The sequence below is a fragment of the Notamacropus eugenii genome, chromosome 4 (genome assembly GCF_028372415.1).
Source record: "Notamacropus eugenii isolate mMacEug1 chromosome 4, mMacEug1.pri_v2, whole genome shotgun sequence".
Lineage (NCBI taxonomy): Eukaryota > Metazoa > Chordata > Mammalia > Diprotodontia > Macropodidae > Notamacropus > Notamacropus eugenii.
In genome coordinates, this window is record NC_092875.1 from 88,347,534 (window position 1) to 88,367,891 (window position 20,358).

Consider the following 20,358-nt stretch of genomic DNA (forward strand, 5'->3'; position numbering starts at 1 on the left):
GAGTGAAAGAAAATTGGGAAATATCAATTTTAACCTTCCAAAATCTTCTAAACTCATAGAACTGTCTCAAAGTCAATGGGCTGCCCCAGAAAGCAGTGGCTTCCCCCTCATTGTGGGGACCTGAGTAAAGACTGGATGACTGGGGAATTTATTTTTCTGCATGTGTTGAACTAGACAGTCACCAAGGGCCCTCCCACCTCTGTGATCCTGATGGGATAACAAAAACAAAATAATCCAGCATAAAAGACATATAAGAACAAGAGGAGAAAAGGTAACTTGGGGTTGGGGGGGAGGGGAGAAAGAGAATACCAACAAGTGGAATGAATCAAGGACAGCTGTCCTACTGTATAGGAGAGTTCAGAATTTAAAAGCACTGTGATGAGGAGTGAGTGCATTTCAGGGAAAAGGGATAGCTAGTCTTTTCTTCGGCATGGAGAGAGCAGATGTCATGTCAATGGAAGAGAGTTGATTGGAGGGAGTCTTTGATTTGATGAACCCTCCAGTTAACTTGATGGAATTATAGAGCGGACATGTGCTCTAAGACCTTGCTAAGACAAAGAGAATTCCTCTCACTGTTCTCGCTGCAGCTGCCTCCAGTTGGTAATGAGTCAGTGGAGGACAGGCTCTTGTTGAAACAACCATCTTTTCCTCCAGCTGCTAAATGGTTCCACCTTTAAATTTCTCATGTTTCCTATTTATTGGACTTTTAGAGTAGTGTGCAGCAAGGCAGGGGAAAGATTTTTCTCTGTTTTCTCCTTACATCCAGAAGAAAATGGTGACTGGCAAGGGAAGCACATAGTAAGCAGTCTATTGGATGGAAAGGCAGAAGGTAGCCAAGAACTTGAGGTCGGCTGTTCTTGAGCAAAGATCAGAGATTAAAATTTCTGAGCATGATCTAATCTTTGGCCTCTAGATCTTTTGACTGAGTCCAAGTTTTACAGAAAAAATCTTTCTATTAAGAGGATTTGTTCTGTGAAGTCTGGATTTGGTCAAAGGGCCGAATTTCAAGGCCTAGAGGGCCACAGGTTCCCCACCCCAGTCTAGAGTTTCCAAGAGAGCTGCTAAATGTGAGAGTCAGACACTGGTCTCCTAGAGAGATGATTTCCTTAAGCTTTTGCCTATTGAAAAAAGAAAAGGATCTTTCACAGAAGAGATCCTGTAGCTGAAGGACTAAAGTCATGCCATGGTTAGGAAAGGGAAGGGTGAGGTTTCAACTCTGCAGTTACTATGAGCTGCTTGACTAATGAATGTCAGAGGTAAATGGGAAGTGTCTGACCATCTGCCAAAGTGTCTTGACATTTTTGGTGGAGAAGGAAGTCTAATGAGTTCATGTTTCTGTATTTATTCATAAGCTCCTTTGAGTCTTCTGTTTCTTAGGTAGATCCTGTAGTAGGTGAAATGAAGACTCCCCTATATTGTACATTGACTGCCTGTGCAGGAGTTGGGGAACCTGACACCCACTTTTGGAAAAACTTAGACATGAGCCATACCTAACGCGATTTCACAGAATAAAACTCTGGGGTCAGGGCAGGAGCTCCTTGGTGCATGGGGGTAGAGGGCCACAGGCTTGAAATTAAAATGGTGTTGAGGGTCAGAGTTTCATTTTCTGTAGCAGCTAGGTGGCTTAGTGAATAGGTACCAGCCCTGTTATCAGAAGGACTTGAGTTCAAAACAGCTGTGTGACCCTGGGCAAATCACTTAACCCTGATTGCCTCAAAAAAAAAAAATTATGGGATTGAGTGAGGCTGGAACACTTGGGAGAACCCTTCCAGAAGAAGAAAGGGAGCTACCAGGCCAGGTCAGGGATGAGGATAGTAGTGGAGGTTTGGTGAGATCGAAGGTCAGCTCTATCTACCTCCCTTTTCATTTGGGCAAGAGTTTCTCCCTCTCCACTCACCCTGCTATGACAGCTTAGCACACTTATACAACAAACTCCTTGCCATGCCCACCAGAGACTTCCTGCTAATGGTCAGTGCTGCACTGTCCAGGGCTCAATCCTAAAAAAGAAGCTTTCTGGTGCCATGGGGAAAGGCCGAGAGAGGGAGTCAATACACCTGGGTTCCAGTCCTGGCTCTGCCATTAACTCACTCTTGGACCTTAAGATAATTGCCCCTGTGGGCTTCATTTTCCTTTGCTGTGAAAAAGGGGATAAAATTAAATGATCTCAGGGAGAGAGAAGGACAGACAGACAGACAGACAGACACAGAGAAAGATTGAGAGGGAAGGGAAAAGGGGAGAGACAGATTGAGGGCGGAGGAAAAGAGAATGAGGGAAGGAGAGGAAAGAAGGAGAGACAGGCCTTGTTCAAATGAATATATGTGAAATATGTATATGTTGTTATGTATGAATCTGAGAGTAAATGAGAGTCTGCCACAGTGTCTGTGATAAACTGTATGCGACTGTGAATAAAAGAGGGGAAGGCATTGTGTATCTGGGTACACATGGCAGAGCAGAAGTCTTCATGTCGGCTTCCCACCTGCCTCCCCCTCACCCTCCATGCCCTCTATGGATTTCTCCACCAGTCTGGGTTTGAGTCCCAAGCAAACCAGGGACCTGGCAGGCAGATGTTACTCTTGACTCCCCAAGGAATGCAGGTACTCTGGATTTTACTGGGAGTGGGCTATAGTCAGGACCACAGGAGTCCAGACCTCTTCCATGGTGGACCCCTCCCCACCAAGTCTCCATCCTCCCTTTGGAAACCAGAAGTCCAGACCCCTATCTTTCCCTTCCCCTTGGAGACTGGGGAGTAGGGAGGAAGGGAGTAGAAATGTCAGACTTCTTCCAGGCCAAACTGACTTCAACTCAGTCCGCAGCACCCACCTCCACCAACATCACCAACATGACTTGCATCCAGACCCAGAACAACCCCATCTCTCTCCTATCACTCATATCCAGCCCAGCTTTGGACACAGAAGCAGATCAGAAACACAGACTGCTGTACTCCCATGAGACCAAGGCCCTTGAGAGAAAGGCCCCAGCAGAGAGAGCCAGAACCCACTGGTCTGGGTCACCCCAGGAGCAGGAAAACAAGACCATGAGACAGTCAGAGAGTAGGAAAGACACACGGAGGGAGAAAGACAGCAAAGGTAAGATAGGGGGTAGGAGACAGAAACAGAGAGACAGAAATAGTGACAGACAGAAAGGCAGTTTAGATTGGAAGAAAGGGAGAGAGTGACAAATAGGGAAAGACGGTCAGAGACAGCAAGAGATAAAAGTTAGAGACAGTAAAAGATATATTGAAATGAGAGACAGTATAAGAGATAGGGAAAATAGTAAGAGACAGAGTGGATCAAAGGAAAGTGAGTTTTAGTGTGAGTTGCGAACAGGACAGAAGATAGGTAAAGACAGAACAAGTAATTATCAGGGGGTTCTCAGTTCTAATAGAATCTGCGCAATAGCTAGCCATGTCCCCAACACTGCCCCCAGCTCCAGTGTCTGAGGGCCTTTCCTCAGCCATTGTGGGAGGCTGTCTGGCCCTACTGGGCCTGGGGGGTGCTGCTGGAAATTTTTATGCCCTGTGTATGGGGCAAGCAGGCCTAGAGGGCAGGCCTTGGTCCCACACCTGGCCCAGCTGGCTGGGGCTGACCTCCTCTACTTGGTCTCTGCCCATTTGTGGTCCACAATGCTCTGACAGGTGACTGGGCTTTTGGATTCACTGGCTGTCGTCTTGTCCTGGCATTGGACCTCTTTGCCATGCATGCTGCCATTTTCCTGCTGGCTGGCCTTGGTGCCTGCTGCTACCAAGCTGTGGCCTACCCATTATCCCCAACTCCCACCTGGCATGGCCCTGCTGCCACTGCTGCTGCTTGGGCAGTGTCAGGCCTCCTAGCCCTGCCCATGGCACTAATGGCCTGACAAGAGGAGTGGAGTGGAGGACAATGGCTCTGTGGGTCAGGCTGGAGTGAGGCCCAGGCCTGGGCCTAACTTACAGGACTAGCAGGGGCTGGCCTTCTGGGGCCAGGCCTGGCTCTGGCTATCATGTATGGGCAGCTGGTCCAGCTGGTGGGTCATAGTGGGAGGAGCCTGAGAAGGCATGGCAGGGCTCTTTGCAGGGGCAGTCTTCACCTCTTTGCCTTGACAGGAGCAGCTGTGCTGGTCTCCTGGGCCTGCTACCTCCCCTTCTGGGCCTGGCAGGTAGTGACCCTTTACTGGCCTGAGCCTTTTGACCACCTGACCCCAGCTACGCAGGCCCAGGTCACACATGCCCTCACTGCCCTCACCTATGTCAGTAGTTACCTGGATCCCATCATCTACAGTGTGTGTGGGTGCCACCACTCAGACACCCTTGGCCAAAGGCAGAAAAGGGCAAAGAGAAGGAGAGATGGTACCTCAGGGGAACCTGGATGGAGAGTATTGCTGAGGGCTGGGGACCATGGACTGAGAGTGGGGAGGAAGGCCCTAGGAGTCTGGAATGCCTGGGACTGGGGGAAGACTGGGTACCAACAGCTCCTCCTTTCCCTGCTCTCTTGACTTCTTCCTCTCCCATTGCCTCTTCTTTCCCTCTATTCCATTCCCATTCTTCTCTATCAAAAATCTTAATTTCTTTCTCTGCCCCTATTGCCATGCCTCTCTCTTTCTTGTTTCACCCAGATGTTAAAGGCAGCTGGGACAAAAGCAACAGTAGCTGGAACACCTGGATTGAGGGGACCCAGAGGAGAAGAAAGCCCAGAAGTCTCTGCTGTTTCCAGCCTAGTGTGTGATATAAGCAGAGACCCTGTCTGAACCTCTTCCAGGAGCCTTCGGAAACATTGTCCAACAGGGCCAGAAACTGTCCTGCCCCACTTGGTGTATAAGTGGAGTCATTGCTTCGACCTCACTGAAGAGCTGTTGTCTAGCAGGGACATAGCCAACCTCGCCCTGTTCTAGTTTGTTCATCTCCCAACAGGATGCTTGTTCCCATGAGGAACATCTCCCTCTGGAATACAATGACCCTGATCTCCCAAACCCAGGCCACTTGGGGACCCAGGCATCTGGGTCCTGCTCCCAGCTTACTGAAAGAAGAACACACCAAGAGATCCCCTAATAAAAGTTCCTGAGCTTCTGTCCTCTCCCTTTCTCCTCCCCAAATGTAGCCAAGCCATGTCCAAGCTGCACCAGGTCCTGGTCATGCATGCCTGGCCTTCCCTGACCTTCTCTTCCCCCCCAAGAAGGAATTGCCCCTACTCCCCTAGCTCTAGCAGCCCACCCTCGATTACTTTGCAGTTCAGCTAGGAAATCCATATCCACCTTCCAACCCCACTCTTTACTTCTCTGGGCTTTTTCCTGATTTCTCTTGGTCCAAATGGGGGTTGGGGGTTGGCTGAGAGAGAGGGAGTGATTAAATTTGTCTGAAATGCCTCATCTACCTCCTTAGTGCTCTCTAGTCTCTTCTCTCTGTCTTTCTTTCTCTCTCTCCCTCTCTCTCTTTCCTGCCTTTTCTGTATTTTTTTTTTGCTTCTTACTTGTCTGTCAGTCTTCTCCTCCCTTCCCCAGACTCCTTCACTCTCTTACCCCCCCCCCCATTTTGATCTGATGCCCTACATGAAGGACTGCATGTACCAGCCCCTAGCCTCTGCCCCCTCAAAGTTCTGCTTTTATATTTAGGCCCCATTGTGTCCTCCACCCCATACATTCTATGGGAAGCCAGATGTCCCCTTTCTTGGCTTCTAACCTGTTGGGGATGTAAGCTCAGTTCCATGTGGACAGTGTCGGGCAGGTAAAGGTGAGGACTTCTAAACCTTAGAGTTCTCATGAGGCCCCCCAGGGAACAGCAGGGAATTGAGGTGTGAGACCGAGCTATCTCGTGCATTTCCGCCTCTTCCCGTGGGAAAAGTGCTGGGAGAGAGCATCCCCGCCCTCAAGATTGGCCCAGGTCTGAGCACACCTATTGTTATCTAACAGGCACGGTATTCAGGTGCAAACTATGCGGCAGGAGAGCTTAAGTAGGGTCAGGAAAGCCTGAAGGCGCTCTTAACGCTGAGGGGCCCTTAGAGGACAGAAGGCCCCTCTTCCTTCCCTCTTCCTCTCTTCTTTCTTCCCTCTCCCCTCTCTCCCACTTCCACTTCTGCTTTCATTCTCTTACTGTAAGATCTTTGCCTCCTTGGGAGATTTCTCTCTCCTAAGGAAGAATTCCCCTGCACATGTAACCAAGACCCTGAATAAAGCTTAACCCTTGTTCGACTCTGGAAAGTCTCTTCTCTCATACGTTTATCCGGTTTGGCCAGCCGAAGACCTGCGATAGGTAAGGTAAGACTTGGCTAGCCCTTAGGCCTCTAGGCCTGACACTAACCCTGTACCCTATCTTCCCTCAGGCTTTGTCCCATCTGAGACTCAAGCAGCTGAGTGGTAGCCCCTGCCACATCATATAAGTTATCTGACGGCTGGGGAACTGTCCTATTTTCATATTTGTTTCCTCAGCATTTGGCACAGCGGTTGTCATATAGTAGGCATTTAATAAATGACTTTCATTTATTCAGACCACAAATGTCTGGGCCCTATCCAGAACTGCAGGGGCTCCAGTAAAGGGTCCTTGGATTGAATCAGAATAATCAATTCTTTCTGCTCCTACCTCCCCCAGGTCTTGCTAACACCATGTCCCCATAATTGTGCTTCCTCTGGCCTTTCTCCATCCTACTGACCCATTGCAAGCTCTGGGCTCCTCCCCTGAATCTCTAAATAATCATATGGTGATGAAGGTGGGGATGCCCCTTCCATCCTCTGCCAAGCCAGCACCAGCTTCCAATTCCCCAACCCAGAAGTCCAGGAGGTAGAGACAAGGCTGTGGCTACCTGATCCCAAGAAAGTACTCTCCTCCATCCCATTCTCTCCCTGATTCACCCCCATGCCTTTCCCTATCCCTTCCTCTCTCCCCCACCCCCTTCTAAGTACGTAGGTGGTACTTTGTTGCTAGGCAGACTACGTTATGCCATCTACTGAACTAAAGGACGTTGTACTGCTTATGCAACTGGCTCCCCTTCCCTAAATTGTGTCTGACAGTTCTTTCCCTTTTGGGGGTAGCTTCATTCCCCTGGAGGTAATTTCATTTCCTCTGTCTCCATGGTTACAAAGGGAGCTGGGGCAGATGGCTTTGACCAGTAAAAACAGAAACTGAAAACTCCTGTGTGCTTTGTTCCTTTCCTATCCTGCTGTTCTTAATAGCTCATGATTTTATATTTAAGGGTATATAAATCCTGAATTGCAACTCTTATAATAGTTTAGTCCCACTCTTCTATTTTGCCAACTGTTCTGAATTCTCTCCCCAAACCCCCAGATTCAGTCCAAAGCAAATATTTCATCTCTTTAAAAACAGGGATCCTTAATTTTGGGTCCACAGACGCCTTGAGTATTCATGAAGCTGAACCAACTATATCTTGCTTAAGCCAAAGGAGTCCAGTTGAGTGACCTGCCTAGCAGAGACCTTGGAGAAGAGGAGGGGGAGGGCAACAGAAAGCTGGATGAAGACACTATGAGAAGGGAAAGGGCACAGGGGTCCTTATCAGAGCTATGAGCTGTATTGGCACCTGTGGGCTTCAGTACCACCAGTGCAGAATTTTTCCATTGTGGTGTTTTATGCATTTGTGGGGAAAAGACCCTCAGGCTCATGGGAGGAATGTTTTGTACCTAGTCTTCTTACTACAGAATCTTAGAAAAGTCTTTTGCTTCAATCTAATTGTGCCTACTGGTTAATGAATAAAGGTAAACACATTGTAGGAGGTCTTAAGCTATAGTTTAGGAGTGAAGACCCACCTATTATCCGTAAACCTAAGGTTAACTGTTCCCTTGGGGCCTAACCTGCAACCTGTGGGTGAAAATGGAGGTGGCTTATGTAGTTCCTGGAGGAAATGAAAACACATATAATTGGTTTGGGACAGGGGGATGCATATATTTTACTCCTCAACAGGTAAAAGGACTGCTACAGATTCTCATAGACTTCTGAGAATATGAGATTTTGCTCCTCAACCTGACCAAGTGTATCTGCAAGCAAAGTAGGATGTTTTGCTGTTTTTTTGGATTGAGTTTTAGCCAATCAAGTCCCTCTGACTGAGTCTTGTCTTTGTTTGAATCAAGAGTCTTTGATTGGAAACCATATATATATTGTATTGAATACGGAGAGAAGCAGAGCTGAGAGAAACAAGTAGGGGCAGTCTAGGGAAACTTGCTTGTGGGGAGACCTAACAAAAAGAATGTTTGTGATGTCAGAAGTCTTGTCTGTTGGTCTGTGTTAATTTCTCAGACAGAAGACCTGTCTGTTGGTCTTTAAGAGTGAATTGAGATGATGGTGCTGGTAATGTGTATAAATATTGTTATACCTCTGTTAAGCTTTGTTATGGCGCAGGAGCCCCTGGAGCCTGCCCTCAGGCGGCAGCAGCAAGAGTCTGGAGCAGAACAGTCCCGTGAGCTGAGCTAAGGAGCAGGAGCAGAGAGCTGACTGAGTGTGAACCCAGGCAAAAGCTGGGAGCAGTCAGTCCATGGAGGAGGAGCCTGCGTCAAGTGAGAGAGGGCTTTGCTTGGACACTGTGTATTGATTAAGGAGATTGTTTTTACAGTGACCTAGGGGTGGATGGTGTGGTATTTTCTGCTACCCCTTAAGGATGCATCATGCTAGGGAAGATCCTAGCCTGGGACCCCCTGACTCTGTGGACGCAATGACATATGGTATGTATCCTGACATACTGAGTGTTATGAGATACATATATGTATTGGTTGATATGTTTTGCTTAAGGATGTTGCTAGGATTGTTATGCCTTACTTTATTGAACAATGTTTAGTTTATTGCTGAATACAGAGTTCATTATACTATTCGATTAGACTCTTAAAATCATTCACAGTAGAACTCAGGTGTGCTGCCTTGATTAGTGTTACACCAAGTGTGTTAAAATTGTATCTTGTTTTGGCCCCCTCCCATCCTTGATCTCCCCTCTCTGCTTCTAGTCAGTTTCCTCATCTGTAAAATGAGCTGGAGAAGGAAACAACAAACCGCTCCAATATCTCTGCCAGCTGTGTGACCCTGGTCAAGCCACTTAATAACCCTGTTGGCCTCAGTTTCCTCATCTGTAAAATGAGCTGGAGAAGGAACTAGCAAACCACTCCAGTACCTTAGCCAGCTGTGTGACCCTGGGAAAGTCACTTAATAACCTGTTGGCCTCAGTTTTCTCATCTGTAAAATGAGCTGGAGAAGGAAATGGCAAACCATTCCAGTATCTTTACCAAGAAAACCCCAAATGGGGTCATGAAGAGTCATACAAGACTGAAATAACCAAACAATAAGAAACAGGGAAGAGTAGGGCAGGGGACACTGGAGGCATGGGAAAGAGGGGGCAGGGAATGATAGTCACAGAAAAGAGCTTCAGCCTAGGCAGGTTACATCTCAGAAATATAGGGATTTCATGAGGTAATAACAATAATAATAATAACTAGAACTTATAGAGCCCTTGAAAGTTTGCCAAACACTTTACAAATAATATCTCATTTGATCCTTCCAACAACCCTGAGAGGTAGGTGCTATTATTAACCTCACTTTACAGTTGAGAAAACTGAGGCAGACAGAGGTTGAGTGACTTGCCCAGGGTCACATAGCTAGAATCTGAGGCTGGATTTGAACTCAGGTCTTCTTGACTCCAGGTCTAACTCACTATCAACTGTACCACCATTACAGCCTACCAGAAGACTGCCATGCTCTTCACAGCACCACAAGTAATGTGGATCTGATTATTAATCCATAAGAAAGAGGTAGAAAGTGGTAAGAAGGATCTGTTGCACACAGAGTAGGAGAGCAAATGCCCAGCTGCTAGCCCTGCTTGACAGTCAAGGCAGGGGCTGGTGGAGTCTAAGGACCAGGGTGGTTAAAATGGAGTGAGACTTAGGTCTTTCTATTCCTTTTTGAATGACCAGAAATTTTGATTATTCAGACTGTGGTATAATGTAATTCACAGCCATACTGCTTCACCCAGAAGATATATTTGGAAGAAATGGATCTTTTCTTCCAAAATAGAAATGATTTTGCTCTTGCTGATATGAACACTCCCTCCAATAGTAGGGATCGCCACTTATCTCTACCTTCTAATCCTGTGTAGTTCTTGTCTGTGTCCTCCCATGAATCTTTCCAGTGCATTAGAGGCCTCCCTCTAGATATGAACATTCTGTGGGTACGAGTATAGTGCTCAGGCTGTTCATCTCTTATCTTTTATCCTTCACTCTACAAGACCAACTCAGCTTCTTTTCTCATAATGCCTCCACAAAAATCCTACCGTGATTTCCTAGATATCTTTTGCAACACTCCTTGCAAACAATCATCATTGGTAACTTTCTGCAGCCTACTTTCTTCCACAATATATCTTTACATTCTCCACAATTCTGATTCTTCAGAAATAATGAGGTATCAGGACTCATTGCTACATATTATTACCCAAAAAATCATAGTTAAAAAAGAAAAGATGGGATTTGTATCAAGGGGTAGTTTGGTATCACTGAAAGTACTTTACAATTTCCCAAATGCCATATAGTCTAGCCTACTGTCCAATGGCATGACTAAAAAGATATAGAGATAGAGATAGATATCTCTATGTACTGTTTGATTAACTTACTAGGATGCCTGTCCAACTATATATCCAACAATAGTCAACAAGCATTTATTAAATGCTTACTAAGTGCCAGGCGCTGTACTAAGTGCTGGGAATACAAAGAAAAAGTTTCTACCCTCAAGTAGCTTTCATTCTAATGGGGGAAGACAAACACATAAATGGGAGCTGAAAGGCAAGGCAGAGAAAGCAGAAGGTAGCCACACAGGAGACTTACGGTCAAGTCCAAAAAGTCAGAAGCAGAACTTGGAGAGGAATGAAGGAAGGTTGGCTCGGGGCCCTTCTTCAAAACAGAGATTCTGGGAAAGATTCATCATGAGAGAAAGGGATCACAGCATAAGAGGGAGTGATTTGCTTTTCCATCTCATTTTACAGATTAGGAAACTGAGTCAGATGAGGTTGACATGCTCGGGGTCACACAGCTAATAAGTGTCTGAGGTCACATTTGAACTTAGGTCTACTTAACACCAGGTCCAGTGCTCTATCCATTGTTACCAACCAGGTGCCCAGATCAAGTAGAAAGGGGCCTAAAATTATGGAGGCTATAGGAACAGGTGCAACTTGCAACTCTGTTGCTAATCATTCAGTTTCCAATCACAGATCCAGGATGGGGACCTGTGCCTAGGGATGGTGCTCTAGGGCAGGGAACAGCTTTTGGCAAGAAGCAAGGTCAGAAGTAAGCAGCAGCTGTACAGCGTGGAACCCAGGAGCAGAACAGTCTCAGTTCCAGCTTCCAGACCAGACTGAAGCCTTTAGAGGAATAACCAGAGCAGGAATTCCAGATCGGAGGAATCTATATTCTGAACAAAAAGGAATTCTGAACAAAAAGGAATCTACATAATCAATATTCTTAACAAACAGAGCTTTCCAGCTGACTGATAGTGGCTGAGTCCAGCAGCAATCTAACTAGACTCCAAATGGGGGCAAGCCCATAGGTATACTGCTTAGATCCAAACCTAAGTCAAGAATTTGGAGAGCTAAGATTGTGAGGGCAGCAATCAGACTTTGCCAGGGGTCATACCACATTGGGAGCTTAGAAAGTTTGTAGGTCCCCAGTCTGATCTATCCCTGAAAGCCTGGAATAATATAATACTCCACACCCCAAGAAAGTAGCAGCAGGATCAGCTTAGACATTCCTCCCAGAAGTACATTGAACCTGGCCCTAATATCAAGTCTGAAGTCAGGAAGAAGGTTGGAAGAATGAGCAAGCCAAAAAAAGAATACATCCATAAAATCTATTATTTTAACAGTACTCCAAAAGCAGAAACCAGTATTAGAGAATGACTCCAAAACATCTACAAGCAAAACCTCAAAGAAAAACATAGACTGAGCACAAATTCAACTAGAATTCCTGGAAGTGATGAAGAAAGAGTTAAAAAAACAGTTTTTTCAATGAAATGAGAGTCCTAGAGGAAAAAATTAGGAAAGAAATTAGAGCTGGGGAAGCAAGAACTGGAGAGAGAATTAATAATTACTTAATTAATAATTATTAATTATTAATAATAATAATTGTAATAATTATTACAAGAGGTATAGAAACTTGCCTAAGCAACAAACTCCCTGAAAATTAGAATGGACTAAATAGAAACTAATGAGAGACAACAAGAAATATTAAAACAAAATCAAAAGACTGAAACAATCCCAGAAGATAATGTAAAGTATCTTATAGCAAAACAAGTGACCTGAAAAAGAGATCAAGGACAGATAATTTAAGAATCATCAGATTATCTGAAAACCATGACCCAAAAAACAGATTAGATATCAGATCTGAAGAAATCATAAAACTACCTAGATCTCTTTGAACCAGAGGACAAAATAGAAAAAGAATCTTACTTTATAAAGGAAACTCCAAAATGAAAATCCTCCAGGAATACCATAGCCAAAATCTAGAGTTTCCAGATTAAGTAAAAAATACTGCAAGCAACCCAAAAGAAAAAATTGAAGTGCTAAGGAATCACAATCAGAATCACACAGGTTTAGCAGCTACTACTATGAAGGAGAGGAAAGCTTGGAATACAATACTTCAGAAAGCAAAGGACATAAGCTTATAACTAAGAATAACTTACCCAGAAAAGTTGAATATTCACAGTAGGGGAAAATGGATTTTTAATAAAATAGAGAACTTCCCAGCATTCCTGATGTAAAGAACTGAGCTGCATAGAAACTTTGAAGTTTCTACAGGAATTAAGGGAAACACAAACAAGTAAAGATGAGTGAACAATCCAAGGGATTAAACAAGGTTAAACTGTTTGTTTTCTAACATAGAGAAATGATACATATATCCTCTCTTAACCTTATCATCATCAGACATCATAAAGCAAGGCTTGTGAGTGTTTCTGTTACATTCTGATGATCCTAAAAAGAAACAAAAGGTAGGGGAAGAAGAATCCTATGAAAAGGTCTCCTATGGGAAGCAGGCAAGGCTAGGTTCAAACCAAAGCAATAACCCCCAACACATACACACACATACACACACACCTCCAAAGAGGGTTAAGATAAAGTTGGTAGGAACCCCCAATCCAAAACCACTTGAAGAAGAGGTCAGAATTTTCAAATGTAGAACACCATAATCCTGAGATGATTGAAGGGAAAAGAAGAGGCAGCAAGGACTTATCCATAAGGACTCTCCCAATTGGTAGAGACACCTATGGTTTTAGTAAGGAAGTACAGAGCCCTGCATGGAACACGTAGGGCAGAGAAGCTCCTGAGAGATATCCATAGAGAGAAGAGACAAGGCCAACAGGGAAAGGACAGCTCACCTACAGCCTGGGCACCATTGAGGGTACGACTGCCACTGCCTGATCTCCACACCCTTAGGATGGTAGGAAAAGGGCAGATAGTTAGATACAGGCAGTACAGTCTGGTTAGAATAGTTGGGAGGTTTGAGAGCATGATGGTGGAAAGAAGTGTGGACTTGGGAATCAGAATAACCTAGTTCAATTCCTAACTCTACCACTTTCTAGTTACTAGTTTGTTTGGGAGTTTTCTGGGAAGCAATGGGACTAAATGAGCTGGCCAGGGTCACATAGCTAGTCTGAGGCCAAATTTGAACTCAGAATCTCCTGACTCCGGGGCTGGTGCTCTATCCCACTGTGCCAGCCGACTGCCCCCCTAACATCTGGTTCTTAATGTTTTTGGTGTCATGGTTCCCTCTGGCAGTATGGTTAAAAAACATTCTTAGAATAATGTTTTAACTGATTTAAAAAATGTGTAGGATAACAAAGGAAACCGATTATATTAAAATAAAATTTCCAAAATATTTAAAAAGTTCATGGACCCCAGGTTAAAAATTCCTGGTAGCCTTGAGCAGATGGTTATAGCTCATATCTCAGTCTATCTGTCCTCCCCAAGTAGTCCTAAAGATCTAAGTGCCGAAGGTCTGCGAAAAGTCTTAGTAAACTATAATGCCCTGGGCTATGAGCTCCCCACCACTCTCTAAGTGCCAGGTCCCAGTAACACAACACGGCAGGCCCCCAGTCCCCAGGGCCTGAGGTTATAGGGAAATGGTCCTCGCTGCTGGTCTTTAAGGTAAGGATGAGTCAATCTGCCTCCCATCCCTGCCATCCCCGAAGGCTGGGTCCCTAGCCCCAGGCCCCACCCCTACTCTCCAGACGTACCCCCTTCCCGAGAAGCCCTAACCAATGCAGAGCAGCTAGGGCTTTACACCACGGAGGAGGGGGGAGCCCCCCACCCACCCCTCTTCCTCCCCCCAAACCCCCAGACGCCGTCCCCTCCCGGGGTCTGGGGGTCCTAGGTCGGGGCTTCTTCAGGGCAAGCCCTCGGATCCCGGGCCACTGCTCCTGGGAAGCCACGTAGAGAGGCGAGACCCCGAAGCCAGGTTTCCCCACCCAGGTGAGCTCCTTCCAGCGATCGGTCTCCCCAAGACCCCTTCCAAGCAGGGCCAGCCCCGAGATCAGGTTTACGAGGTACAACAATCCCGGTGTGTAGCCCTTGGAGGAATGCGCATGCCCATTTTACAGACGAAGATACTGAGCCTCTAAGAGATGAGGAAAGGACTTGACTAAGGTCACACGGCTAACGAGCAGCAGATCCATGATTCCTCAGTCCAGGCTCTTTGCTCTGAGCTTGCTGACTCTCACCCTACTTCCCCTAGACCCCCTCCCCTTCTCCTACCTTCTTTAGCTTTCCTTCATCCTTTTAGAGGCACACCCTCCTCCTCTTTGCTCCAGTGCATCCTAACCCCAGAATCTAGGGGCCCTCCCCTTTCGTTGGGCTGGGTAAAACAGAGCTTGGCCCCCCTTTCCTTTTTTCTCTGCCTCTGTACCCAGGTGCCAGAAAGCCGCGGTGAGCAAGCCCACAGACCATAAAGAAGGCGAGTCCTCCGAGCAGCCTAGAGTGGCCCTCCCTGGAGCCCCACCCACTCTCCCCGTTAGGAAAGGAAGTGCGTAAATCACTTCCTGCTCCGGTAAGGGAGACTTTTACTCCTGGTGAACAGAAGGTTATAGGTTATATGATTCTGAAAGTGACCTGTTAAAGAATAGCCACACCATATTTCAGAGCATAGCCCTGGAGGGGAGGTCCAAGGAGGGGAAATGACTTGCCCAAGGCCACACATCTAGTCAGAGCCAGTATTTGAATCCAAGTCTTCTGACCCCATAAAACTCTACAACACCAAAGTTTAACATCTCCCATTTCTTTGTTATCCCCTTACTTCTTTTCTCTAATTTCTGCTCTTGTGACATTTGCAAACTTCTGGGAGTCTAGATTCTTATATGGAAATGGGAATCGTAATTTATAGTAACATGTTTCCAACTTTACAGGATTGTTGTGAGCCAAACACTGTAGGAAATGAAAGCTGCAATTATTATCACCCTCCCAGTCTTGAAAACTTTGCAATCTTGAAGTTATCTTTGGAGGTGGGAAGTAGGAGAGCAGAGTCAGTCATTTACTTTTAGATCACATACCATATTTGGAAGGCTTCTGAGAGGAAATCTAGTCTGCATCTGAACAGGAGTCTCTTCTAAAATATCCTAGATAAATGAACACCCAACCTCCACTTGAAGGCTTTCAATTACCTCTAATCTTTTTACTTCTTTTAGACATGATTGACGCTAATAAGGTATCAAGGAAAATTTATTGCAGCAGAGTTCAGAGGAATTGAACACTTTGGCCAAAGTGGGCCCCTACCCTCTTTTCAGGAGGAGGGAGCACTGAGTACAGAAGCCAGATGAGCTATATACAGTTAATTCACAACAAACCCTCCCGTCAGGGGACAGATTGGTCTATTCCCTTTTAGGTCACCATCCTCTTTACACACCCACTACATGCCTCCTTCATGCGTTTCCCCTCCCTTCTCTTAACATATGAAATGTGCCTAATTTTGTGCTTTTTTTCCTCCCAGGTGGAGAAGTTAATACGCAAGTAGCTTATTAAGCAAACACAAAGAGGAAAAACTTTCTCCTGGTTATCACCAGTTCAGGCCAGATCTGCCCCTGTCCTGATTATGCGATTTTCGGAAGGCCATTGTCTGTCTCGTGATTGGTTGAGTCCACCTGTAATCTGCTAGCTTTCCTATTACTTGGCTTATTCTCGATGACTCCATCAACTAATAACAACTTCTGTGAAAACTTAACTCTTTGCCATCTGTCACACTTCTCATTAGGCGTTCATTACCACTCACCTGGATTATTGTAATAGTATTCTAATTGTTCCAGGTGGCCATGTTTACTTTTTTCAGCAACCAGTTTTTTGCACAGTTGCTCAAATAATATGAGGATAATAATACATCTATCTCACGGGGTGGTTGTGAGGATGACATGAAATAAGATCCTAAGCTTTTGGGACAAGAACTCATTTTTTGATAAAAACCATTGGAAAAACAGTAGATCAGAAACTAGATATAGACCAACACCTTACACCATATACCAGAGTAAGGTCAAAATGGGTACATGATTTAGATGTAAAGGGTGATACTATAGGTAAATTAAAGGAGCAAGGAATAGTTTACCTGTCAGATCTATGAATAAGGGAAGAATTTATGAACAAATAAGACAGAGCACTGTGAGATGTAAAATGAATAATTTTGATTACATTAAAAGGATTTTACACAAAAAACCAATGCAATCAAAAGTAGAAAGAAAGCAGAAAGCTGGAAAAAAATTTTATAGCAAGTAACTGCTAAAGGTCTCATTTCTTGAATGTATGTATATATGATATATAATATAATTTTAATATGTAATAATTATAATATATACATTTATAACATACAGTTCATTCCCCAGTTGATAAATGGTCAAAGGATATGATGAAGAAATCAAAGTTATCTATAGTTATATGAAAGAATGCTCTCAATCACTACTGATTAGAGAAATGCAAATTAAAACAACTTTGAGGTACCACTCAGACCTATCAGATTGGTTTACATGACAAAACAGGAAAATGATAAATGTTGGAGGAGATACTGGGACACTAATACACTGTTGGTGAAGTTATGAACTGATCCAACCATTCTGGAGAGCAATTTGGAACTATGCCCAAAGGGCTATAAAATTTTGCATGCAATATTGTATGATGATCAACTGTAAATGACCTAGCTATTCTTAACAATACAATAATCCAAGACAGTTCCAAAGAACTTATCATGAAAAATCCTGTCCACCTCTAGAGGACGAAATGATCGAGTCTGAATACAGATTGAAGTGTACTATTTTTCACTTGCTTTATTTTTTTATGGGTTTTTTTGTAGTCTGTTTTCTTTCACAATATAACTAATATGGAAATATGTTTCCATGACTGCATGCATATAACTTGTATCAAATTGCTTACCATCTCAGGAATGGGGGAGAAGGAGGAAGAGAGAATTTGGAACTCAAATTTTGTTTAAATGAATGTTAAAAAGTTGTTTTTATGTGTAATTGGGAAAAAATATTATTCCTCCCAAAATGAAAACATTACAAACTTTAAATTTGTATTATTTATTATTGATATGGTACTGAAGTTCATTGTAATCTACATGCACAATCTTGTATCATCTACTTACTTCATGTCATTGTCTCAACTTTTCCAATTAGTTTAGTACCCGACAGTCTTCTCCACTCAAATCCCAGTTGCTATACAGCTCTCAATCCATGATTCTGTGAAATGGAATAACCTCCATGAGCTACAACTTTGAAATTACACTCTCTGACAACTTCCTATCTCTACCTCTCCAACACTCATTCACATTAAATCTACTCTTTGTCCTTACTAATAGGATTCCCAAAGGCTATATCCTCAGACCTGTGCTTTTTTCTCTCTCTCTTTTCCTTGGTAATCTCATTCATTCTGAAACTTTAGCTACCACTTCCAGACAGATGACTTGCAAATCTTGTTTCATCTCCTGACCTTTCTTTAGTATTTGAGATACTTTTCCTATCTCCAGTTTTCACAGGACATCATCACCTGGGTAGCAAAGTAGTACCTTAAACACAACATGTCTGAAACTAAACTCATTATGTTTCTCCCTAATCTGCTCCTCTTTCTGACATCACTGTTTCTGGGGAAGCATCATTCATCCAGTGGATTATTTGTGACTCTTCCCTTCCCCTCACCATTAATTCAGTTGTCTAACAGGACCTATCAGCTATGACTCTCAGTTCCTTTTACTCCTCTCTATTCCTACTGCCTCCATGTTAGTAAAGATTCCCATTACCTCTCATCTGAACTATTTCACTTGCTTTTAGATCTTCCCACCTCAACTTTCTTCTCCCATCAATAATAATCATCAGTTTTGTGCAGAGATTTTGTCCTTACCCTTCTCTCCTAAAATCTTCAGTAGCTTCCTGCCTACTCCCCCAAAAATTAAAAGTGTGGTAATTGGAGGTCCTTATCTCCATGACCAGAATCACCTAACATTTGCAGCCCTAATTTCATACTACTCCCTCCATTCTATGTTTCAGCCATACTGGACAACTCTGTCCCCTGAATATGCACTGTGTTCTCACCTCCCCATCCTTGCTTAGGCATGCCTGTAATATCTTCTATTTCTTTTCTTTTTTAGTTGGATTCTTTATCTTCTAATCCTCTACTTTTTTATGATATTTAAATTTAAGAAATTCATTGTTTTTATGCAAAAATCACTTCCCAACAAACCAGTCCAAATTTCTCCCCTTATCCTGTCCTACCACCATCATCAAAATTGAGCAAAAACATCTACTATAGTGATGGAAACTGACAGAGCATGTAACAGGTACCTGATCAGATGCCTCAGATTTGAGATTAGTATGAAATGAGATACTTGGGAAAAAACTGACAGTTAAGAAAAAGAATTAATCTATCATCAATAAAGATTTTTTTAAGCACCTGCTGTATGCCTAGGCACTGTGCTGTCCTTAAGGAATGAATGTATGTAGAAAACTGAAAACAAATTAATTTTAAAAAAAAGAAAAAAGATCACTTTAACAATTACATTCAGGGTGGATTATAGGGGGAGAAACTTGAGGCAGGGAGACCAATCAGAAGACCATTGCAGTAGTCTAGGTATAAGGGCCTGTACCAGGGTGGTGGCAGTATCAGTGGAGAGAAGACACACACATACATCCAATCCACATAAAGAATTGCACTCTATACCCACAAGGACTACACTCATTGGCCATTCCCTTGTTACTCATAAATATAATGAAATAGTATTGTATCATAAGAAATTATGAATCTGAGGAATTCAGAGAAGCATGGGAAGACCTATTTGTGCAGCACCTATGCTGTGAGTGCTGCTATGGAGATGAGACTATTCTAGAGTTCACCAGTTGATAATATCTCTGAACATTGATTTCTGAGACTGTGTTTTGAGGCTTTGGGGAGAAAGAATCCAGAAATCTGGAAAAGCAGCCATTCTTGCTCCTCGCAACATGAGAAGAAACTCAAGCAGGATCAAGTAAAGTTCCCAATTTCTGGGTGCCATCTCTCTGCCCTTTCCTTCTCTACCTGGTGAACCCCATTCATAGATGATGGTAATCAAAGATGAGAAATGACCTTCCCTATATCCTCCAACTCTAGCTGAGGACTGAAAGTGCAAGATGGTGAGACTATAGAGCAGCCAGAGGGAGCTGTGCTTTGCCCTTCATTTGTTTCACACTTTTTTTTCACTTGAGTATTTTATTTTTTCCACTTATATTTAAAGATCATTTTAAACATTCACTTTTATAAGATTTTGAGTTCCAAATTTTTCTTCCTCCATTAATCCCCTCATTTCTCCCCAAGACAGCAAGAAATCTGATATAGACTATACATGTACAATCATGTTAAACATATTTCCACATTAGTCATGTTGTGAAAGAAGAATCAGAACAAAAGGGAAACACTTTGAGAAACAAAAAAACCCAAAAATGTAAATAGTATGCTTTGATCTGGATTCAGATTCCATAGTTCTTTCTGTGAATGTGGATGGCATTTTCCATCATGAGTCCTGAAATTGTCTTGAATCATTGTATTGCTGAGAAGAGGTAAGTCTATCATAGTTGATCATTGCACAATGTTGCTGTTTCTGTGTACAGAACAATGTATAGTACAATGTTCTCCTGGTTCTGCTCACTTCACTTGGTATCAGTTCATGTAAGTCTTTCCAAGGTTTTCTGATATCTGCCTGCTCATCATTTCTTATAGAACAATAGTATTCTATCACATTCATGCACTACAACTTGTTCAGCCATTCCCCAATTGATGAACATCCCCTCAATTTCCAATTCTTTGCCTCCACAAAGTGAGTTGCTATATTTTTGTACATGTGGGTCCTTTTTCCTTTTTAATGATCTCTTTGTGATACAGACCTACTAGTGGTATTGCTGAATCAAAGAGTATGTAAAAT

At 43.7% G+C, this 20,358-nt stretch overlaps 1 long non-coding RNA gene across 1 annotated transcript; it reads left to right on the forward strand.

The window, feature by feature from the left end:
• The first annotated feature begins 943 nt into the window (after nt 1–943).
• LOC140500329 (uncharacterized) lies at nt 944–5,604 on the forward strand. The gene is made up of 2 exons (XR_011965696.1): nt 944–3,086; nt 4,591–5,604. It is a non-coding gene; the product is annotated as an uncharacterized lncRNA (long non-coding RNA).
• The last annotated feature ends 14,754 nt before the right edge of the window (nt 5,605–20,358 follow it).